The sequence below is a fragment of the Mixophyes fleayi genome, chromosome 10 (assembly GCF_038048845.1).
Source record: "Mixophyes fleayi isolate aMixFle1 chromosome 10, aMixFle1.hap1, whole genome shotgun sequence".
In the NCBI taxonomy this organism is placed as follows: Eukaryota; Metazoa; Chordata; class Amphibia; order Anura; family Limnodynastidae; genus Mixophyes; species Mixophyes fleayi.
The window spans coordinates 77,931,066-77,951,736 of NC_134411.1; the positions used below are offsets into that span (position 1 = coordinate 77,931,066).

The 20,671-nt window shown below is 38.7% G+C and overlaps 2 protein-coding genes and 1 long non-coding RNA gene across 5 annotated transcripts in view; 1 reads left to right on the forward strand and 2 right to left on the reverse strand.

The window, feature by feature from the left end:
* LOC142104325 (uncharacterized) overlaps positions 1-20,671 on the forward strand; it is a 190,069-nt gene that overhangs the window by 91,634 nt on the left and 77,764 nt on the right. The window lies entirely within an intron of this gene.
* LOC142104326 (cytochrome P450 2J4-like) overlaps positions 1-20,671 on the reverse strand; it is a 258,403-nt gene that overhangs the window by 61,483 nt on the left and 176,249 nt on the right. The gene's annotated exons all lie outside the window — the stretch shown is intronic.
* On the reverse strand, positions 18,494-19,299 carry LOC142103518 (uncharacterized). The gene is made up of 3 exons (XR_012679387.1): positions 19,185-19,299; positions 18,750-18,845; positions 18,494-18,673 (listed from the first exon to the last, which is right to left on the reverse strand). It is a non-coding gene; the product is annotated as an uncharacterized LOC142103518 (long non-coding RNA).

Sequence of the window (20,671 nt, forward strand, 5' to 3'; positions counted from 1 at the left end):
TTCCTAACCCGCACGGTGAATAATTTGAATATATGTCATTGAAATCACTTTGTGATTTGGCCAACAATGTCACCAAGTATGTCACAAGCTTTTTTACTTTGTGGTGTCAGATTTGTATCACTAAGGGTTAACTGCGAGACAATTAACCCAAAGTGATACAGATAGTCGTTTTAAATCTTGTTTTCAACCATAACGGAGCAGAAAAATGAATGAACGTTGGCAAATCATCTTATCAATAGGAGGATGATAATTAAAGAAAAACTGAGCGTACATCTCTTTTAATACGGATGATAAATTGGTCAAGAAGTAACATAAATGTATTGAATTACTTAGGATCAATATTGACAAAGGGTTTACAATGTATATAGAAATAGACATAATAAAAATAGCGTTAAATATATTGGATTTTAGAATTATGTTATTGAGAGAGTTACCCATTCTCACTAACCTATTTATAAAGCAATAAATAATTTTTTACCTGCTTTGGATCTGATAATATTTAGGACATACAGGATAGAAGGAGGTTCTCAAGAAGTGTTTATAACAAGAACCTGATGGCAAGGGGCGATTACTAAAGCAATGCAAACAATATTGATATGGACCTTGGTCATTCTGGATCTATTCTCAGATGATACATTATGTAAAGTGTTTCAAGTTCCCATAAGAGTCTTGTCATGTTTATATAGATATTTGAATTCTGTCAACTAAAAATCCCCAGCCATGTAAGCAAATCGGAGGCAGATTTGGAAAAGTGTCACTGATTGATCTACAGGTTCACATGTCCACTACACATACTCAGGAATCAGACTTTGCTAGAGAGTTTTACAGGTTTAACCCATCAATGTCAGAACAGTGGTTTCTCACAAAGGGGATTGGTCAATCCTTCTTTAATGTTTATCTTATACAAATCCACACTGAGAGGAATACATTAAGCCTTCCTCTAATATATAACTGCAAAGCATCAATCAACAAATACAGGGGTCTTTTTTATTATTCAGCAATCGTAACAATCATTATGTATCACTGCATATCGCTGCAATACATAATGCAGTACAGCTGCAATATACCATGCTGGGGCTGCTCTTCGCTGGGTGGACCCCCCGTGAAGACCCCCTTCCTCCACAAAGCTTCTCCTCTGTTCACCGGTGACTGGAGAAAGTGCTCTGTGTATGTGCATAGTGCATCGCCTGGGAGGGGTCCCATTGAGAATGACAGGTAAAGCCATCCTGAGATGGTGATAGTTTGCTTTTCGGAGCTTAATAAATTGCCTAATGCTGTTGTCCCCATTGAGGTCTATGGGGACAGCAGTAAGTGCCGGTAATTAGTTTAATGCCGAAAAAAATCTCTGATTTCTCGAGTGTCAACCCTTTATTAAATAAGAAAAAGTGGTGTAAGATCCTTTTGCTAGCACTCACATCAGCATTTTGGCTCTTCACCTCTTGGTAAAAAGACCCCTTAGGGTGAAACTTCCATCAATGCAGAGAAGCAGATACAATTATGAATATATGTAAATATAAAGATTGAGATCGCTACTTTGGGTCTCTTAACACCTGGTTCTATTGGTTGGAATAGAAGAAAACCTATAAGTACAAGTCTCACAGTGAGCAGAGTCTATCCATCAATAGATATTTATTGTCTTTATTTAGGAGGATATAACTAAATCAGTGCAGAATAACTTGTATTGTAAGACCAACAACAAATAAATCCCTGTATATTACATTCTGAGCATTTACAACACCACTAAGCTCTACAGAACATTTTTGAACAAGCTCAAATTTACTTTGATCTGGTTTCAGCTAGTAAAATAAGAAAAGCAAAGGTGTACCTTGGCAAGCAGATTAGTGACTTTGGTGTGAGAAGGAAAAGAGAGAGTCAAGATGAGGAGATGGGGAGACAAAGGAAATGGAAAGATAGCAAGTGTGACAGAGACAGGGGAGGGCTGGCAAATTTTAGCCTGGGGGGGCAAGACTTGACTCAGCAGTCTATCAGGAACATTATAAAATGAAGAAAATGCATGTGGCCCAGTGACCTGGCCCACTGTGAGGCAGCACGGGGGGGAGCAGATGCCCCCCTGCCCCCTAGCCTAGCCTGCCCCTGGACAGAAGATATCATCATAGCTATTGGACTAGAACAATTCAAAGAAAGAGAGGTTGTAGTGATGAAGGTACCAGAAAGCTGATTAGGATGAAGAGCTTTGGAGGCCACTGTAGTCAGGGGGGAGTTGACTTGGAGCGGCTTTGATGAAAAAAAGAGGAAAGTGAAGACTGAAGATGATGAGGAGGAAAACAGAAATAAAATGAAGTTGTTGAAGAATGTAGCAGAAGCAGTTACAATATTGAAAGATGTTAAGCTCATCCCAGTTTCATTTTTCTATATTCACGGTAGGTTAAACTCCATTACTGCAACGCAGAATCCCTCTGTTCACTTTCAGCAAGCACCCTTCATTACTCTCTCTGTGATTCCCCATACTATTACATCATGTGGAACCATCATCATACTACTGTCTCTTCAAATCTCTGAATTCACAGGAGTTGGGTATACCAGAAATATCATTATTACATCATATGTCTCTCCTCAGTCCTTAAGTACATTCATCATCTAAAAGCTCCTCATAAAATGCTTCTCATTCTTTCCAGTCTACTTAGATGCTGTATTACTTCATCAAATGACATCCATCTTCATCATCGTCATCATCATGTGACATTCTCATCAGTAAACCTTGCAATATTAGAGAAGAAGATGAACCAGAATATCATAATTCTGTCTGTTAGTCTCCTGAGAGTTATTTAGTACTTTGTAGTACTTCTGATTGGTAAATAAGTGTATATATGTATATATATATATATATATATATATATATATATATATATATATATGTTGGTTACAACACTTTAAGAGAATTATAATTCTCTGACAAATAAATTTCTTCTCAAATATGAACTATTGTGCAAATTTTATGGAAATTTCCTGTGGTAACTGATAAATTGATATATTTCTAGACCCTTTAAAGCCATCGCAAAACCTGTCTGACATTATATAATCATGAACAATGCAGAATGAGAGGAAGGAGTGTCCGCTCTTGTGCTAGTTCAGTCCCTGACTTATCCTGCGGTTGGTTTGCAAGTCATGCTCTGAAATCTGCACTGTTTGCACATAGTGAGGAACGTTTGATATCACACCTATTTTCCAACATGGCCTGGATTATATTGGCAGACAATGGACACATGCTCCGTCCACTTCCCTTATCTTTTTGCGTCTAGGCGCAAATTTTTCCTGCACTCAGCTCACACTGATTGGTGACCAACTTCCCCTATAATTAGGTGGGATGAGCATCAGCATGCTGTCAGTTCACTGAGCTTTTCTCTATGAACCAGCATTCCAGATCGTGTTATTTACTTGACTGCTTTCCTGTGTTTTTGACCACTTACCTTCTGATGACTACCTCTCTTAATGGCTGGCATTTGGATGATTTTCCCTTTGGTTCTTGACCACTGGCTTTGGATGACTACCTTTCTGGCTCTGGATTCCCAGCTAGTCCTGGACTTTACTACTGTTTGAATCCTTGAACTCTTTAGACTGTCCCTTACACTCCTGCCATTGGAACACAACTGGGGCACTGGATGATTCACGGAAGAATCAGGCAAAAGAAGGGTCAGGCAAGCCAGGGGTCAGAAGTCGAAAGATCCCCAATATACCAGTAAGTAAGCATTAGCAAGGTCAAACAAAATCTGGGTCACAAGAGGAGGTGCAAAGCAGGAGTCCAGGGAGAAGTCAAGATCCAAACAGAAGTATCACAGAAACCAAAGGCAGCAAAAAAAATTATCTGGCACTAGTCATAGGAAAAGGTAGTCTTAAAAAGGCAGGTGATCACGATCCAGATCAGATAATGAGGGCTTAACTCCTTGGAAGCAAGGAGAAATTGTCCATGTATAACAGCAGCATCTCTGGTGGCACATAGGTACTGCAGGCCAAATTCAGAATAAGGACAGAGTCGTAACATTGTACAGAGATAAGAATGCTGGTTTACAGAGACAAGCTCAATAAAATGGCAGTGAATTAATTGCAGGAAACAGTTTATATAAGCCTCAAAGCTTTTGAATGAACAACAGGGGCTTGCAGCTAATTAAGAGCAATTGTTAATTACCCTGCCCAGTCTAATGCTGCTCTGGTACAATGGTGAGCATAATCCTGTTGAAAGATGTTGAGTGAGCCTGTGGTTCGCTGCATAGAGACTACACTTCTATAACTCAGCGTTCACAGTTCAAATTCAAATTCAGTAGTGCCAGATTTCTCCTGGACAATCGTGGTGCCAGTTGGCCTAAAGAACCCTACTTCTACAACAGGGGAGCAGCCGCGCCATGCCAGATATTTTACATGGGGACCCCCTGTTAACAATGAGGCTCTTTTGACATATGAAACTCACACAGCAGAGGCACTCAGAATCCAGCACGGGACCTGACACATACCTTTTTGTTTTTTCTGCATTTTAGGTGTGTTAACTTGTATAAACCCAAGTGCATCGGTTTCAATGAACCTTTAAAGTTAGTTTTTTGTTGCTGTCTTTTTAAAAAACATCCTACTAAATCCTTCAACCTCTGTCTATGCCTTGCTTGAAATAGGTGCTGCACTAGACTACAGAATAGGAGAGACAAGGATTTGAAACATCTTTAAAGATAAATTAGTTACCAAAAAGTGTTTTATTAATCCATACCTCATCTACCTCTCTAGTGATGTGCCAAAATCCATCTCTCTCTTCTGTCCTTTTGCAATCAAGAGAAATGATGGCGTTGGCTCAGGAGAACATGTTTTAGAGAAGAACATTATGCACTGAGTTTGATAGTTTTTATTGCTACAATATTACTAAAATATTAATTTTAACTCTGCCCACAACATTATATTTCATGACTGTTTCCCTTTAAAAAGCATGTTATTGTAAAGCATCAACAGTGCTTCAGCTAAACAGCGAAATCCTTCTTAAAATAGCTACTTCACTTCCAAATAATATTTTGTCCTGCTTCGTAGCTCCTCAAAGGGACATATGGCGTCAGAACTAAGCCAAGGACACTCACAATCCAGAGAACAAAATGTTTTATTAACCTGTGACATGCGGACATAAATGCACAAATTATTTCTGGGCCAGTACCAGCAGTCTTAGCATTGACAATCAAATGTTCACGGTGCCAAAATACAACATTTGGGGGTAAATGTATGAATCTCCGGATTCTTCATCTCCGGCGTGTTCAGCCTCTTCAGCGCTTAAATTTAAAGCGGCGCTGTATTGTAAAGGGAAACTTCCCTTTACAATGCAGCGCCGCTTTAAATTTAAGCGCTGAAGAGGCTGAACACGCCGGAGATGAAGAATCCGGAGATTCATACATTTACCCCTTGGACTTTGTTCATGGCTATGTAAATATGTGAAAGATATATTGCTGTATAGATCAAGGGAATAAAAAACTACAGCTGAAGTACCAAACATTCAAAACTCATATTATGAAAATGGACACTGGTGGTAGATGAAGAAATATCTAGGAAACTAAGGGGAAGATATATCAAACCTTCTAAAAGAAAAAAAAGTGCAAGGGGTATATTTACTAAACTGTGGGTTTGAAAAAGTGGAGATGTTGCCTATATCAACCAATCAGAGTCTAGTTAGCATTTATTTAGTACATTCTACAAAATGACAGCTAGAATCTGATTAGTTGCTATAGGCAACATCTCCAGTTTTTCAAACTCGCAGTTTAGTAAATATACCCCCAAGTGTTGCCCGTAGCATCCAATCAAACTCTAGTACACTCTAGAAGGTATCTAAAATCTTATTGGTTGCTATGGCAACACTTCTGCATTTCCTTTTTAGAATGTTTGATAATTCTACCCCTAAATGTTGTTCTCATTTGGATATATTTGTAAAATTATGGAGTTTCTGCATTTTTACTTGTGACTTCCAAAACTTCAAACACACTGCAATTGAACAATATTACTTCCCTAAAGTTAGTTTTATATATTAACCTTTACTTGACAACTCAACCTCATATTTGAAACTTTAAATATTAAAGATATATCAACCTAAGATTGACTCGAGTTCAAGCTATGCCAGGACTAACCTTTGAAATGCATTGCTTGATCAATCTTGAAATTACATATTTTACCTGTGTGGTGGTGTAACTGGAGTGTATATTATCTTGATGAAACCTCTCTCCTTGTTCCTCACTAAATTATGTTGAAATGAGTGTAAGTGGCTATGGAGAAAGTGTACCTTATGCTCATATTAGTACCCACATTTTTAACGTTTGTGAGCATGTTTTGCATCAGTTCATCAATTTATACAGCACCACTAATTCTTCAGCACTATACAGAGAGCTCACTTACATCAGTCCCTGCCCCATTGGAGCTTACAGTCTAAATTCCCTAACATACACACACCTACTAGTATGTTTTTGGAGTGTGGGAGGAAACTGGAACACCTGGAGGAAACCCACGCAACATGGGGAGAACATACAAACTTCACACAGATAAGGCCATGGTTGGGAATCGAACTCCTGACCATTGCTGTGAGGTTACCCAAGAAATTCTTGACGGCTGAGATATAACTGCAATAGACAGAAACTTCAACACCATTCATAAATGTTGTGAAATCCTTGATGCGCTTACGAATTTGAGGGTCATCAAAGATTCCAGCTTTGAGTTTTTCCATACTTAGTCCAGGGAATGAAACCAAGTCATGACTCAGTGTCACTAGGAACCCCAAATCTCAGATCTGTCGATTTTCCCCAAATCCGAACCATTCATTTCTTATAGTGCCAACATATTTCACAGCAAGTTAAAATTGTGTGCAAACCAAGTAATAAAACGAGACTGAGTATTAACAAACAGAAAAAGAGGTCACTTTATCTACTGATCTAGTACACATATCCTACTAAGTCCTGGGGGTAAATGTATCAAGCTGTTAGTTTTTGTCAGGTTTGAAAAGTGGAGATGTTGCCTATAGCAACCAATCAGATTCTAGTTATTTATTTAGTACATTCTATAAAATGATAGTTAGAATCTGATTGGTTGCTATAAGCAACATCTCTACTTTTCAAACACACCAGAAACACGCAGCTTGATACATTTACCCCCCTGGTGTTGTTATCCCCACTAATTAATGCCTAATTTAGGTTAATCCAACCCTGGTTGGCTTTGAGAGGAAATAGGCAGGAATGACCTTAGTAAATGGGGTTCTAGTATCAATACATAAAGTGGAGCTCTCACCTACACATGGTAGAGGCAACTACTTTGGGGGCTGAAAATATATTTATGAAGTCTTTCAGTTCACTAACAACTTGTGGCATCTTTGAAGCATCAGGTTAGATTCCCAACCATGGCCTTATCTTGTGTGGAGTTTGTATGTTCTCCCTGTGTTTGCGTGGGTGTCCTCCGGGTGCTCTGGCTTTCTCCCACACTCCAAAAGCATACTAGGTTAATTGGCTGCTATTAAATTGCTCTTAGTCTCTCTCGGTCTGTGTGTGTATGTTAGAGAATTTAGAGTGTAAGCTCCAATGGGACAGGGACTGATGTGAGTGAGTTCTCTGTACAGCGCTGCAGAATTATTGGCGCTATATAAATAGCTGATGATGATGATCAGGTCTCATGCTATAATATTGCCACTAGTTCCTAGTGAAATTGGTATTAATTCAGCCCTCAAATTGGTTGTCTGCACTGTGTGTAGTTGACGGATCCGTTTTAAAATAAACTTTTAAACTATCTTTTGCAGATGAGGGTTTTTACTTTTGTTTCTCCGCTTTATTTTTCATTCCATACATTTGTTTCAGGGTGCTGATATTTACATCACTGCGGAGTGAATAGCTGGTGCCAGAAGGTTTGCAGGATAATCATCGCTGTTCGGTTCATTGTCACAATGCTGCATTACTATTAATAAATGTACAGACAAACACAAGTTATCTAGGGAAAATCAGTAAGAATGATTTCCCTTTCTTGGAATATAGGTACTGATCTGTGTCACACTCCTACTGTCAATGCCTGATTTCACTCTTCCAAGTCTACCTCATTGTGATTGTGAGGTTGTGTTTTCTCATCTCTCCTGTTTTATCTGTCGCTCAGTCAAAGGTAATCCATATTTAATATCATTCTATCCATTCAGGAGATTACGGAGCTATAAATATTTTGTGTCCCAAGTGCTCAGAGCCCAGTGCTCCTCTTCATTTTTTTTTTTCTCGGTGAGCAGCGGTCAGGAGGAAATTAGCTGCGGTCTTTTCATCAGGCTGAATAACATCCAGAGACTCATTTTAATTTGAAAGCCACATCCCACCAAGGAGGCTTATTTTTCCTATAGTCTAATTTTAACCTAGGCGGCGGCGGCATAAATTAAAACAGCGCTAATGACACCAGATGAGATCTGATAGAAGCTTTTACTGAGCAGTTGCTTTTGTGAACTCGTTGTCTCTCAGCCAGGCAACAGAAATGTCTCTGATTGTACCATCTCAGGGAATAAGCATCTTTCTTTGTGAACTAATTTTTCAGTGTCTTTGTATGTAGTGATTCATAAAGAGCTTTGTGGATTTCTGCTTAATTGTACAGATCTATAATAGTACAAAAATAAATGGGTAGGTATTATTATACTCTTCAATATATGCGGCCTGCAGCGGCGCACGGAGGATTGTTGGGGGGGGGATTTCCCCCCGCCAACCCAAAAAAAACAAAAAAAAAAACAGAGAGCTGCTGCTCCGTTTCGCCATCGCTGTCCTATACAGCAGCCGCTGCGCTGTCTAAGAAGCGTCTGCGGCGGTGCTGTATAGAATACAACACCGCCACGGACGCTTCTTTGACAGCGCCGCGGCTGCTGTATAGAACAGTGGCCACTTAGTTAGCGCAGGGGGGGGGTTTCTAGAGACTCAGAAACCCCCCCTGCGTGCGCCACTAAATCTTAGGTATACCAGTATGAACAAATATACGAACTTAGGCGCTTACATATGTTAAATATTAGAATCTGTAACTTCAGTGACACTAGTTCCTTCTAGATGAATATTCTGGTCATTGTCAGGATTACAGGATCTTACACTGGGGCCTGCAGTCCGAAAATGAGTGCATACACTGGACGATAATGGTCTACTTCTGACTTTCCTGGTAATCTGATTTCATTCTAATAATTGTTGGTGTCTGTGTTGTGCTTTAGAGCCAATTGGCGAATTGTACTTGTGATATTTCAGTATTTCTTTTTTTTTTTTTTAAATATAATTTTTATTATTTATTTGAGCAAGTTTACAAATATATAACATCAAAAAGGAATTGTATACATAGAGTAGTACAAAAATTTAGAAGGATGCAGTGGATACAACATTTATAATTATGTTATAAGTGTAAGAAAGCGTAACACAAATGCTGTATTGGCGTATACAATTATAAAAAGGAGAAACTATAAAGTATGGGGAAACAAACTGGGGGTTGAGAGGGGGGGGGGGATCAAAGGGAGGTGTAGAAGTAGATGGATTATACAAACTTCGCGAAAAAGATGTTGCTGATATTTTTAGTCAATCATCTCAAAAAAGGTGAGTAGTATATGAGGTTTAAATATGAGAATGTCAAACGGTAGATAAGGGGCGGATCTGTTTTCATAAAAAGATGTCCAAGGGGTCCACACAGCATGAAATTGTAATGGAGTGTCAATAAGAGTAGCTGTGATACTTTCCAAATGGTATGATGACCAGATAGAGTTTATGGTCGCAGAAAGCGAGGGTGGGATCGTACTCTTCCAGTGAGATGCAATCACACAGTTGGCAGCGTTCAAAATATGCCTGATTAGTTTTTGGGTTGGGCGAGGTACATTAGGAATTGGCCTAGGGAGTATTGAAAAAAGAGGTGAATCAGGCATTTGAATTTGCGTAATGGAGGATATCAACCTATGAACTTGTTGCCAGTATAAAGTTATCATGGGACAGGACCACCAGATGTGCAGCAGGGAGCCCCTACAACCACAACCCCTCCAACATCTGTCTGTGGAGGCTAGAAATATAGAATGAAGACGAGATGGAACCAAATACCATCTACTATAAATTTTAAAAGAATTTTCTTTACCTCGCACAGAAATAGAGGTTTTGGCTAGGTTATTTCTAATCTTAGTCCATTCTTTGGGATCTATAGTTTCCCCTGTATCTTTCTCCCACGCAAGTTCATGGGGTTCCTTAGATGGGAGGCCAAAATTATTGATCAGTTGATATAATGTGGATTTGAGGCCTCTCGTTGAGATTGGATGTCTGCAGAGTGATTCTAGGGGAGAGCACTGATCCGTGAGGGCTGGTTTAGGCAGGGAGTTGTAGAAGAGCCTAATTTGTAAATATTGATAGAATATTGTGTTGGGGAAATTATAACTTCTTCTAAGCTCTGCAAATGAGGGGAAAATGTTCATGGGAGCTATGTCCCATGGGAAGAGAAGGTGATGATGAGTCCAATGATGTAAAGTTTTATGATTTAATCCTGGGAGGAAATCAAAGGAATTCCACAATGGGACTAGCAGTGGGTAACGGGAACGCAGTTCATAGGTTCGAGTCACTCGATCCCAAATGAATAATGAGAATTCAGCCGTGGGGACATGGTTTAGACGTTTAGATCTGTTGGAGAGCCTCCGTATTAGCTCTATGGATCAGGTCGATCAGTCTTCTAGTGTTATCCAAAGGTTGTCTACCTGGGACGAAACCCACCTGGTCAGGGTGAACCAGTGAGGGCAGCACCAGACTCAATCTATTGGTGAGAACCATTGCAAAGATTTTTAAATCAACATTCAAAAGCGAGATGGGGCAGTATCTGCCTGCCTCTGTTGGGTCCCGCCCAGGTTTGGGGATGACTACAATCCCTGCCCCAGTGGTCGCCTCGTCGAACTTGCACCCAGATAATATGAAGTTAAACCCGATAGCATGTGTGCCAGAGGGCCAATGAATTTCTTATAATAAAGTGATGTAAACCCATCAGGTCCAGGTGCGGACTGACGTTTCAATTTTTAATAACGTCAATGATATCTTCTGTTGAGATCTCTGCATTAAGGGAAGTAAGTTGCGCAGGGGTTATTTTAGGGAGCCGGCACGAGTGAAGATAGTTTTTTATGTTGGATTTTAGAAGAAGGGGATCTGTGAAGTCTGGAGTGATATTGTATAGGGATTCATAATATTCTCGAAATCTATGTCCAATGTGCTGTGGGTTATAGAGCATTGAACTAGAGGAAGATTTTATATAAGATTTTATTTTTCGTCTGGCTTTTAGTTTACAAGCTAAAATCGAATCGGCTTTATCGTCCTTCTCATAGTATTTTTGTTTCAGCCAGAGGAGGGTTTTGGCCGCTTTCTTAGAGAGAATTTGATTCAGTTGGCCTTTAAGGGCCAACAACTTTAAATAGATTCACTTTTTAGGGTGCTGTTGGTGATGAAGTGTGATGCGTTGAATGTCTGATTCTAAGGATTTTATGCGTTCATTTTCCTCTTTTTTTGTATCGAGGACATCTTAATAAGGGCCCCCCGTATTGTGGCTTTATGAGCCTCCCATAGAATGGCTTGAGATATATCTGGAGAAGAATTGAGGGCAATATATACTGTAATCTCTTGTGTTATTTCTAAGATGTGATCTTTTTTGAGCAGAAGGGTTTTGTTAAGTCTCCATTTTGGACGTGTGTCATGCATGTCTTTGTTTCTTACCTTGCTTCCTTCTGCTTTTCATTTTCCACATTGCAGTCTTGTCTCGTGTCAGAATTTTAAGATATAATTTGCCTCAGATGCAGCCCATCTTCAATAAGGCAATCCCTTCTACAAATGTCCACCACCTGATGTCAGCAGGGACAATACCAGCCCCTTTTCTGCCAGTAGCGTTGACTTAAGCCTTGTTTACCATTGACAAGCCTGTGAATTTGGCCTGCTCTCCAATCATCCAACTAAGGGCTGTGACCTTTGGGATTTTGAGGAACTGAATCTGCCCCATAATGTTTAATCCCTTCATCTGAATCCCACTTCTGAGCTTACAAGTCCCATAACTAAACTCTATGGTCCTGCAAAACTCATAGCCGACACCTCAGGGCATGACACTCTCCCTCCCCTGGGTGGGAAGGGGAGTTTACAACAGTAAAACTCAGTCCCCCACCTCTTTATTGTTCTATACATCATACTGTGTTACTTTGCCACTTTGTTTTGCTTTTGTTTCACAACACTTTTACAATATCCTTTAATAAGCTGCAAAGAAACGTATTCAATAGTTCAGTTTACATGCATATTGTATTCTGTTACCTATATTTTACTGTCACTTTATCTCTCCCACCATGAGCTCATGAGTCTGCCAGTTCTCTTCATTTTAACTCTTTCTATGTCGCTTCACCAATCCACACTGCAGAAGCCAATTCCAAAGACTTCTCTGCTCCTTTTCTTCCCTTCCGTGGCTTAAACCTTCACATTTCATCCCCAGCAACATAAAAAAATAAAAAATCCCAAGGCTCTTCATTCAAACATTCTTGGACTAAATTGTTCCCTTTTCTCAGCCTCAACCTTGAGTCACTGCAACAAACACAAACATGCTTCAAGTGTGTCATATGTACACAATGTTGTAAATGATGTCCTGATTATGGTATGTGGTTGTTGAATGAGAGAGAAGAGGGGGAAATAGGAGAACTGTATAAAATAGATTATATGGAAAAACACAGAAATTCAGACATTAATATTAAATAAGGTAGCAAAACCAATTAATCATAGTCCGTAAAAAGAAAAATTAGTTGCTGAATATCGGCATTGTGTCTGTGCATGAAGTCAGAATTGAACCACAATGTCCCAGTGTTGGCTCTCTAAATCCATTTCTCTGATATTCTAATTTTTCACTCTTTCTTAACACCCATGTTGTTTGGAATCCAGGTACTAAAAATGGTCTGGACCTTTCACGTATCTTTATCAGTTTGGTTGGATCTTGGTCTCGTACATCAGTCCCACCAAAATTAATTCTATAGAAATGTGTCAATTCATATATAATAAGAGATTTGAAATAGATACTTATTCTTTGCGTGATGTTGTTGTTTCCAAGGAATTTAAAAAGCATGCCTCTGCTATATTGTGCTCTGCTATATGTGCATAGCCAAATGGAGAATACACAAGAGGTTATCAGTAATTAAAATGTGTTTTCACCAATAGGTTATTGTGACAGGATGGACCGCCTATGCCACCCTGTCTGTTGTTGCTGGGAACCGGCTGGGCTTACTTTGCCACAGTTCCCTTTTGTTATCCCAAATGCGCCCTCTTGCTGCAGTAGGAGGGGCTTACACATGCTGCCACCACTGGACTCCTTACTGGCATCCAGTACCGGGTTTCTTCTGGGTACTGCGAGTGTACCCCGTTACTGATGTACCTGGACTGGTACTCCTGACCTCTTACTATGGATTGGGAAAGCTGTGGATGGATCCCCCTGGCCTATCACACTGACCAGGGCTGCAAAGGTAGCAGGCAGAGCAGTGGTACTGGAAAACTTGGGTCCAAACCTCAGAACAGCCAGGAAAGGATTAAATTTTGGGTCTAATCTGCAGGTCACAGGAATAGAGCAATATTAAAGATGTTTCCAAGCAGGTCTTTGAAGCAAGATGTTTATTTGCCCTCACACTGGTTAAAGGTACTAGGTGATCACTCAAGTCAGATGAAATCAGAAGAACAAGTTTTCAATACAAGCCAGTGCCTTTTATACAGTTCAGACACAGGCTATTTTTAGAATAAGGATGTAACCTGTTTACACAAACACGGATTTACATGCATTGCAAAGCCAACCATATTTACACTTATCTATGAAATTCTTTAAAACCTTGCTGTGATATCCTTCATCTTATTTAAGAGGCATGAGACCTACTAGCAAGTCAAAAGGTCTAACTGGAATCAATACTTCAGACAGTTGCAGAATACACATTCCAAAAGAAAAAGTACAACCCTCAAACAAATCATTTCCCCACATCACAATACACAACAGACTTTGTAAACAAAGGCTCATTGTATCAGATATATACATCAGAAATGAGACATTTGCTTTAGAAAGGTTAAACAGAAAAAACTATTTTCCTACCCTGGTCTGAGAAATAACAATTTCCTATATCAACATATACATCAATATCAATATAAGTGCTTGTGCAATTATATAAATAAGCACCCTGCGCTATTTCATTTAAATAAAATCATACCTTAAGTTATTTATGAGTGATCCAGTCACAGTTATAATACACTCTGTAAATGGTTTGCAAATAAATTCATATACCATGGACAATTTAATCATGCACAGTCTTAGATTTAATACGAGCCACTATGAACACTGTTACAGCCTCTGTGTGTTCCACTGTGTAATACTTCTGGGCATGGAAGTCTAGGTATATTAAAGATAGTGTCCAATGCGTTTCATTGAGTGTGCAATACCATATGTGTGATCTCATATGCTTATATATAGGGTAAGTGATTAACAGAATAATTGGTGACTTCATCACTGATTAGTAACTCTTGGTGTACTTACGTTCAAATTAACTCTTCTTTTACAAAGTTATCCTTGCCATAGCATAATTATCATGCTTTGTAATTGGGGTTAGGTAATTATAGAAAGTAGATGAAATAATTTGTCCCATATAATATAGAGTGATCTATTTTAAACCCGAATGAATCAAGACCCAAATGGCCAACATTGCCAGAAATGTCCTGCGTGCACATCTATTTCATATCGATATCCTAAAGATACATATTTGCACAATTTATTTGTTGATTTTCTAAACGTACCTGATTAGAATCTCTGGCAGTTTAACTTGCTTATCATTCCTTCAAAATAGACGTGAATTTAAAAATAAAATTAAAAAGAAGTATACATAAGTAAGCAAGAAGAAAATGTAAAATAAAAATAAATTAGATTTTTTGGCTATTATCCATCCATTCTATACTTAGATCTGCCAATATATGCATAATTACAGTCACTTAATTCATACCAATATCCATGTCGCTTATGAATCTTTATCTTAATATCTGGAAACATGGTTTTCTAGCTTGGATTTTCCATAAGTTCATCTCTTTAATTTATATGGCGATTTCACATGGCTACATTTTGCTTTTCAATTCCCATATTATCACAGAATGTGCACATTTTCATTGTCTTTTAACATGGTCCTTGATTGTATTACTTCATTGTAGTAATGAATAAACATCAAAGTCTACATTCAAACCACTTGGCATGAGGGTTTTAATTTCAAAGATCTACTTAGTATAATGTGTATACAATTTCTCCCTCTCCAGTTCTTGGGTGCTTTCTGGATGACCGTAACCTTTAGACCTTTGGATCACAATTATGGGTTATTGCATAATGTTGTGCAGTATTAAGTAATTCAAAATCTTTGCAGATGTGCCTCATCTATTCGTTGACATTGAGCTTCTGTATGGTTCTACACACTGCATCTTACATGGGCATTCTAGCACATAGATTATGCTGTCGATTTCATGTGTCACAAAGTCTCTAACCTCAAATGTTGTCTGAGACACTCGACTTAAACTCAGTAATAGGGCTTTTTATTGTCTCACATTTTGATTTTAATCCCTTTACTACTCTGTCTTTGCCTTGGTTAAATTAAATTGGCTGTTATGTCTTGTTGTGTTCATTATTTTCAAATCCTCTATTATTGACTTCTCAGTTGATTCTATAAGATGCCCCTTATTTAGTTTTGGATAGTAAGTCAAAGGCATTTTCAGCTCTGTGTGTATCATCATCATCATTTATTTATATAACTCCAGCAAATTCCATAGCGCTTTACAATTCAGAACAAACATAAATAAAACAATACTGGGTAATACATACAGACAGAGAGGTAAGAGAACCCTGCTCGCAAGCTTACAATCTATGTATGTTTTATTACTAGTATGATCTTCTTTTATAAAAGCCCATTCTAATGGTGACTTAGCAAAAAACTTTTCATAGTAATTTTCTGATAAATTTGTATATGTCAAGGAGTGTCTTAAATATATCCAATTTATAGATTGGTAGAAATGTCATGATTTGTTGAAGTTTGTGCTGAGATGAGGATATATTTACTTTTGAAAGTTTTATATGGTTATCTTTTAGTTTTTCCCTTGTCTCAGGCCTAAAAATTCATCAATGTTTGAATGTGAGGCTGTGTTCTTTGTGTGTCAATGTACTACTATTATGGTTACTTTTCATGTCATGGATCCCATCCTCATTTATTAACGCTGTACATATATTGCTAACTTCGTTATCAGTGATGGTATGACTGTCACAGTCTCCCAAGTAGACATCATCATCGCCTAAACTACTCTTAAAGTATCTATGTTAGACATTAATCCCAATGTCTTCTCTCTGTGTATAGTGCGATCCATGTCTAACCATCCTCTTTCAAATGATTTTATTGCCTGTATTTCATAGTTTTCATTTTACTTACTTTCATAAACTGAAACTGATGTATCAGTATCACTTTCTTGATCTGCTGTGGTAAAGGTGTTACATGTGAATGTGACTAAGTTCACCTTTATATCCCATTGTTTTATGTTTATGTATCCTTGTCTTGTATTCTTGTTATGTTAGATGGATACCGTCTTAGTGTTACATAGCGTTACTTTCTATTACTATGGGATTGCACATTGCCCACCACTGCCTCCCAGGTGTCTCTGCAGTCAGGACAAAGTCCTGACTAATCGGAACATTCCCCAAAAATTGGGACTGAGCCACCAGAATCAGGACAGTTGGCAGACAGTGATGCTCTCTTCTGTAAGGTTGACTTGTTAAAGCTCTTTTGCTGCTTGGCCAGATCCTGAAATGTTAGTATCCTCTTTGGTGAAAGGTTACGTACATTAGATATGGAAAGTCAAGCACCCTAAGTACCCCTCCCCCAACCAGCCCTGACATTTAATCAGTATCAATCACATTGAATAATTAGACCCTGTAACCACTCCTGACATTAAATTAATTTCATTCACATTTGATAATTAGACCTATTAACTTCCCCAGCCAGTCCTCACATGAAATTAATAGCATTCACATTTAATACATAGTCCTATTTCCCCACATCCATACCCAACTTTAATTTAATGGCGTTTGCAGTTGATATGTTGACTTATTTCCCCACAACCATCCCTGCCATCAGATTAATAATATAGTCCTATTTTCTCCAACAAGTACCATCATTAAATTAATACTATTCACATTTAATTAATAGACCTATTTCCCCTCAACCAGCCCTGTTAAGGAATTGCTAGTATTCTAACTTTAATAAATAGCCCTCCTTCTCCCCGAACTCAATCCCACATTCAGTTAATAGCTCCCATGTCACTGAAGCATTCAAATAATCCCATCACCCCACCCTTAAATAAATTGACTGTAACATCAGCCCACCTAATAAATGGATATCCCACACTCCCATTAAATAGCCCCCACCCTCACCTCACCATTACATTAATAGCCCACACCCCCCACAAATATACACACACCACATTATACGAAGAGCCCTACCACATTTACCATTTTCCATTCAGACTCCTGAGATGTTTGTTGACTTCTGCCTGCACACATAGAGCATCAATTGCATATCAGCAGGTATATGCCCCACGTGACTTGCTGCCCGTAGGGGTAGATAAAAGGGGAGAATGCAAACGTAGGGGAAGGGCAGGAATGGGTGAGGATAGTGCGTGCCGCACATACACAAAAGTGGCTGGCCCCAGAACTAGGAAGCACACTAATTCCTAGCCCACATCAGAATAAGACCCGGGCCGTCAAGCAAAAGACACTGCGAGCCATAAGGCCTCCCCATAACGTCATGGGTGCCATCGGCCTACCAATGTGGTCTTTGGCCTGTCTGCTCCTGCTTACCACTATACTAATGATGACTACCAAGTCCGTTGGTTAATTGTAGACCCTGTAAATAATTGGAAGCCTAATCAATCTAGGGTGTTACCGTTTAGTCTGGGAGATTTAGGCTGTTTGGGGGAATGTTCAATTTCAGACTGAAGAAATATTGTAAGCATTAGGCTTTCCGGTTAGTATAAGCAATGAAGAGGACAAAGTCAGCTCAGAGAGACATACAATATACAGATACTTTAGAGGTGGATTTGAAGAAAGGTAAGAAGGTGTGTGTTGTAGGGGGCTGAAGAGCTCGCTCTGATCTTTGTATCAAAAACCCTGGGACCTCTTAAGTCAGTGTTTGCTAACCTGTGGCACTCCAGGTGTTGTGAAACTACAAGTCCCAGCATGCTTTGCCAATATATAGCAGCTTATTGCTGGAAGGGTATGCTGGGACTTGTAGTTTCACAACACTTGGAAAGTCAAAGGTTAGCCAACACTGCCCTAAGTACATCACCAAATTCTCAGACTTCTATTGCAATTCTTTATGACATGTGACTACATTAGGAAGGTACATAGGGAATACATATGAAAGCTGGTAAAACTTAACTATAATTTATTTATATAGAAAATATATATAATATTATTTTTTTTATAAAAAACACATTTTTAAAACGGCCTAAATTACATATCCAATATATCAACAACTATCAAGGACAGTTATGTGACTAATTCAGTTATTACAGTGAAAGTAACAAGCAGTCTGGCAGGATTTAGTTTGGTTCCAGTGTCCAACTGAAAAATGTAATTGATATCTACGTGGAATCTTGCTGTATATCCATATGTTTCATAATCGTTTCACCCACTGCGAATAGAATTAAATATCAGAATTGGTTTCGGTGAGCATCACTTAGACATTTGGATAAAGAACTCATATTTACTTGGGTAGATTTTGGTTTTCTCTTCCCGCCAGTCTGTATGGAGCATCACTGTTGTCAGTTGACCCTTAACCAGCTCAGAAACTCCTGGTGATGAGTCTGCCAAAGAGAGGAGGTGCAGATAGGTAGAAGGCAAAGACAAGGAGGATGCTGGTACAAATAGAAGTCAGATGACCAGAATAACATCAGGATACTTGCAGATGTCAGGACATGTAAAATAACATAAACTCACATTCACCGTGACAAACATTGGAGGGGAGAAACTTGGTGGTTTCATCCATAATCCAAGGCATTGAAATGACATAAGCATAATTGTGAAGTGTAAGTCAGCTTTGCAATGTGTTTCTCCTATGAATTATTAAACACAGAAAAATGACAGATGAGGCTGAAAATGATATTTGTTGTCAAGTCAAAATCTTTCTCTAGACTCCAACATACCGATACTGAGGTCTCCTTAACCAGCATATCAGGCTATTAATTAAGAAGGACGACTTAAGACGTTAAACTTCCAATTTTTAGCCTCCAAGACAGTGATTATTCAGTCAATCATCTGATCAGCTGCACCTCCAGCTAATCACATGTCTGCAAACAAATAACGTGTAGCGTTAATAATACAGAGATGCAAACAGCAGATATCTTGCTCTCCTGCTTGGTGAGAACAGAAAAAGGAGGGTGTTTGTTTTCTAAACAAGACATTAAAGGACCACTCAGTAAAAAATAGAAATAGATCCTCTATGAAAATACATCTTGTAACAAACAGAAACATAGTAATATAAAGACTTCCACATATATAGGGCCGGAGTCATTAAGGAAAGCAAAGCATATAAAAGAGTAACTTTGCACCTGGGTAAAACCATGTTGCATTGGAGGGGGGAGGTAAATTTAAAATGTGGGGACAGATTTATAGTTGGGGTAGGACATGTCCTAGATCAACTTTAAATTTTGATGTAAAAATAAAGCTATCAAGTATTTGTGCTACATGAAAAAATAGCCAGTATTTAACTTATATGCAAAATAATAAACTAATGTGCACCCCTTGCATTGTAACATGGTTTGTCCCGGAGAACATTTACTCCTTTTTTGCCTTACTTTCCTTAATGACTCAGGCCCATAGTGTCATCAATAAGGGTCTAATAAAGCTTGAAGATAATCGCCCCAAATTGTTTTAGACTACCTCAGGGCCGGATTAACCATAGGGCTAACTGGGCTACAGCCCAGGGACCTATGGCATCCAGGGGGCTCTTGAAAGTGCTCAGCAGCAGTATTGATCGGTCGGGGGCGGGTGCGCGCTGTATTCTTCTTACTGAGGAGATCTCGTGAGACTCACTCTCACGAGATCTCCTCAGTCAAGATCGTATAGCCGGGGAAGGAGGCAAGTGCTGGGGGGAGGGGGGGTGCGGGCAAGTTTACATTTGTTGTGTCCCACTAAATGTGTGAAAATAGGGGCCCTGGTTAAATGCATTTTTCTCTATTTATGTTCACCTTTCCCATATTTAATCCAAATAAATATTTTTTTATTTGATTATGCTATCAAATGAAAGTCATCAGGTCTAAAAATAATTTTAAACTTACATAAAGTACTTAAGTAGTTATTCCATAATATTGTTATATTCTGATATAATATTCAATACAAACAAGATTAAACAAACAAATCAAACTGTTCCATGTTTTAGATGTGGGTTTTGTTCTGGTCATAAAAGTATAAAATAATTATATTTCCTATATGAAGTAAGTATTCTTCAGTGTTTTTCTGACTTTCCACTTAAGATCTTTTAAAAAATAAAGTTCAATATAGCATTACCTCTCTCCACTCCATGATAGACAGTTTAATCCTCTTCCCACAACTGTAGGACCATGTCCTAATGGAAGCTGAAATTTTAGTAACTTAAACTACTATAACATCACTAGCCCCACCCTATGTATGA